Below are 4,526 nucleotides of genomic sequence, written 5' to 3'. Positions count from 1 at the left end.
CAATACTGAACATACAGAGACCCAAAGATGAAAAAGTAATGCAGACACTACAAAGCATGTTGAATGATGTACGTTCATACCCAACTCTGCAGCTCAAACATCTTACCTAAAAGAACTCCTTCACAAAGACACAGAACAGGCATGGTTGCCACAGCAAGAACAAGAGAAACAAAATCAAAGCATATACTGATCTCAACATAGGAGCTGCATTTCTTTGACCAATTGAAAGATACCCATGTCTCCACAGATGCATCAAAAAGAAGGGCTGTAAGCTGCATAGCTAGAGGCATGGTTGTCTATAACTTATGGTGCCACATCTGGTGAAAGCTGCAGAGTTCAGCAATGGCAGAGAAAATGTATCTAAAAATGTCTTGCACACAATAGTACAAAGTTTCTCTATGGTCATACTTCCAGAGCTGGAAAATGTCCAATTAACCATTATTGCAGTACACAAGAAAAAGTCTGTAGATGCACCACCAAGGATATATCAATGACTTTTGGAAGTAGAAAAGTATGATATGACCAGGGAGTTGCCACCAGGACATTACCCAGTGATTGCAGACACATTATTAACAGCACATTTCTCTTAATGATGTACAACCATGCGATCTCAAACAAGCTGTAACAATATATGCTAAGATAGAAGCATCATGTACTATATCACCAGGAATATAAGATAAACTGGAAAGAGAAATACTGATGGATGAAATACTACAAGCCATGTACATCACTACACATAGCAGCAGCAGTGCTGTGAAGGCCAGCCCTAAACCCAGAGCCCTGACTAGTTAGGGGTTTGACTAAGAGTAGATGCTGGTGTCACAGTCCAGGACAATTATACCTGTATTCCCCTTCATGGTCCAACATGGACATCCACTCTCAGTCTTGCAGCTCCCCAGCCACACCTCACTGGGCCAGAGACCTGCATCTCTCACCCTCCTGATGGGAGTTTTTCCAGGCTGCCCAGTTCCATGCCCAAACTGTGTTATTCCCCAGCAAGGCTGACCACCTACGTTGGCCGGTATCTTCACTTTACTTAAGTTTCAAAGGCTATGAACAGTATACTTACCCACAGTTAAGTTGCCACATAGCTCCTTCTAATCAAGTATATTTATTTTTAAGGTAAAAAGTTTCAGAGTAAACATTAAAAATAATAAAAGAACCTACATGTAATAGGTGATCAGCAGACAATCAGATTTTTCCTTGGGGCACAGCTTCAAAAGGAAGGGTCTGGAGATTGGTAATTTGCACTCCCCTACCTCCCAAATATCTCCTAGAAAACTCACTCCACTAAAAATTCAGTATTATCTGGCCCATTGTTTTAAAAGGGTCTTTTGAAGCTCATAACACTTCCCAGGGTTTACATTAGTCCTGCCTCCCCTTTAAAGAAGTTATACACAATCCCACAATAATACATAAACATTTGCATTTTGAACTCCTAAAATACTTAAAAACTTAATTCAGTAAGGTTTAACTTAATTCAATAAGGTTTTCCAGGATATTGCAGATAATTGCCATATCTGTCACAGCTGGCTTCTCCACCCCACCTCCAACCCTCTGCTCCCTAGATACCTGTTCACCTAGATTGCAGGTAATCCCAGCCCTACTTCTTGCTACCTCTCTATAGTGGGCTGCTAAGATGCATATGGATCAGAAACCGTCAAGCCAGAAATGAAAAGAGGCTACACAATCATAACGAGGCTAAAAGTTCTAAATTATTGTAAATCTACCCTATTGTAAATTTCTACTTATTGTAGCTCAGCATAACCTCACTGACCTCAGCAGAGCTGTAATGATTCACACCAGCTAAGAATCTGGCCCTAAACTTCAAGGGTTTCATTCCTTGAACCTCTCCACTCTGTACCCCAAAGGCTCTGCCCCTAAATCTGTCTGGGAATCTGTCTGGGAATCTTGCAGCTTCAGAGCTAGCCTTGAAATGTGTGCCATATACCGTGCTAATTTTTGGTGTGGTCCAATGGATTTTTAATCTTACTGAAACAGCAACCAGATGGATTTTTGTTTAACATCTCATAAGAAGTCTGTATTATAAAGGCTAGAATTTCAGATTGAGTGAATTTTGCTTGTCTCAAATGTAGAGCCTGTCAACTCTTTCAGAGATTTTCTCATTTTTGCTTATCAGTGAGTTCTTAATTTGTAAGTAGCTCAGTTGGAATTCCACACAGAGGGCAGCAGTCCAGAGCTCCCCTCACCGCTAAGTATTAATACATTTTTCACATGTGCATTGCAGGTATTTTTCTCTCAGAGTGCCTGCCAGTCAGGCACCCAGCTAGCTCTGCAGAGGGAGACTAGATTAATGAAAATAATTACGGACTCCGTTCTTCCTGTGCTCTAATACATGAGCCAATTTTTGGTGGAATTTAATAATGAGCTCATTTACATTTCAATAGATTCATTATCATTCTGGCTGCTGATAACTTGTAGTGCTAATTTTTTCCCAGCAATAAGATCCTATTGGCAGCGTCCTAGCCTCCCTCTTGTTTGCAGTCCAAAATAAAATTCTTTAAAAAACAGTGTTGTCATTTTTAAAAATTATGTGTTTACTGCCACACCAAATTTGCATTCAGTAGTCCTAGGCTGGCTTGCAAAAGCCAGCTAGACCTTTACATTATTATTTTAGTATTTAGTATTATTTAGTATTGTTTTGCAGGCTTGGTAGAGTTAAGAGACTCATTATAAAAATACATGTCATAAAGAAGAAGCAATATATAAAGTGATGCAGAGCTTGGCAGCTAACCTCTCCAAAGGTTCCATGTGCACTGAGCATCCTCCATCCTCTCACAGCTCCTATATGACAACTGGAATGTGCAGAATATGATGCCAGCAACTCATCAACGTCCTCTAGTGCAACGTCTAAGTTGAGTTATTTGCCCATTTCAACAACAGTTTTGGTCACCTCCTCAACAGTGTCTGTAAAGCTTGGAAGTCAGACACAAAATCAGGACACAATTTTCTCCAAACACCATTCACATTTGATTGTTTGACTTCATTCCATGCCTCACCAATGTTCTTAACTGCATGGTAAATGTTGAAGCCCTTCCAGAATTCCTTCAGAGTTGGTCCACCTTCCCTCTCAGTTGCCCTGATGGCCTGGGCAAATGTGCTCCTAAGATAGTAGGCCTTGAATGATGCAATTACCCCCTGGTCCCTGGGTTGCAACAATGAGGTGGTATTGGGGGGCAGAAACACCACTTTGATGTCAGGATGCATGTCATTAAGGATCGTTGGATTATTAGGAGCATTGTCGAGGATTAACAATGCTTTAAATGCAAGGTTGTTTTTGCTGCAATAATCCTTGACATTGGGCACAAAATGATGATTAAACCAATCTTCAAAAATATTCCAGTTGACCCATACTTTAGGATTAGAGTTCCATATCACTGGAATAAATGCTTTGTAATATCCCTTGAAAGCCCTTGGGTTTTCGGAATGGTATACAAGCAAAGGTTTAAGTTTAAAGTCACCTACAGCATTTGCACCAAGCAAAAGAGTGAACCTATCTTTAGCAGCTTTGTAGCCTGGCATGGATTTCTCCTGTTTGGCAGTGTAGGTTCTCAACAGCATTTTTTCCAAGAGTTTCATCAACATTAAAAACTTGCTGAGCACAATACCCACCCTCTTCAATGATTTCAGCCAATGTCTCAGGAAAAACAAGAGCTGCCTCCTCATTAGCACTGGCAGCTTCACCCAAGACCTTGATGTTATGCAAATTGGCCCTGGCTTAAAATGCATAAACCACCCCCTACTTTCATTAAAAGGCTCTGCATTAGAACTCTCCCTGTTATTTTTTTAGATCATCATAAAGACTCCTAGCCTTTTCCTGAATTATGCCTAAACTCACAGGAGCACAGCATTGATTTTGATCCTCCAGCCAAACAATTAACAGTTTCTCAACCTGAGCAATAAGTCCAACATGCTGCTTGGTTATCAGAGTTGATTGTATAGGAGTCGAGCCCTTAACATGTTCCTGAATTTGTACCTTGTCTTTCAGGATGGTCACAATAGTCCTTCGAGGATATCCAAAGCTTTACCAATTTCAGTTTGCATCTCACCTTTTTCAGACCTCTTAATTATTTCCATTTTTGTTTCCATAATAATTGTTCTACGTTTCTTAGAAGAAGAAACATCACTTGCACCAGATTTATTCTTTTCTGCCATTATTATGGGCAAAGAAACACTACATTTTAAGAAGAAGTTTGGAAGCACATATAAAAATGGCATTGGAACAGCTCTTGAGCATCTGGAGTCAGGGAGATGGGCACCACAGAATGTTGATGCGCACATATGAACTTGTTCGCTGGCATGGCGTTGCATCAGCTCAAGCATCGTGAACTCGAAACACGATGTCAGAAAGTCGAAACAGGGTTTCACATTTTTAAACAGAGTAAGTGCCATTCATCATAACTCAAATGTCGTAAAGTCGGGACCTGCCTGTAAGATTATTTATTGAGATACATGATCCGCTTGTCACAGATAACATGTTCTTTTTCAAGCCGGCTACTTAGAGT

General features: G+C 40.4%; 1 pseudogene; it reads right to left on the bottom strand.

Moving 5' to 3' along the window:
• Window positions 1-2,647: 2,647 nt before the first annotated feature.
• On the bottom strand, window positions 2,648-4,176 carry LOC102931877 (annotated as a pseudogene).
• Between the last annotated feature and the right edge of the window lie 350 nt (window positions 4,177-4,526).

Source organism: Chelonia mydas, chromosome 4 (assembly GCF_015237465.2).
Source record: "Chelonia mydas isolate rCheMyd1 chromosome 4, rCheMyd1.pri.v2, whole genome shotgun sequence".
Classification (NCBI taxonomy): domain Eukaryota; kingdom Metazoa; phylum Chordata; order Testudines; family Cheloniidae; genus Chelonia; species Chelonia mydas.
This window is presented reverse-complemented; position numbering and strand designations above follow the sequence as displayed.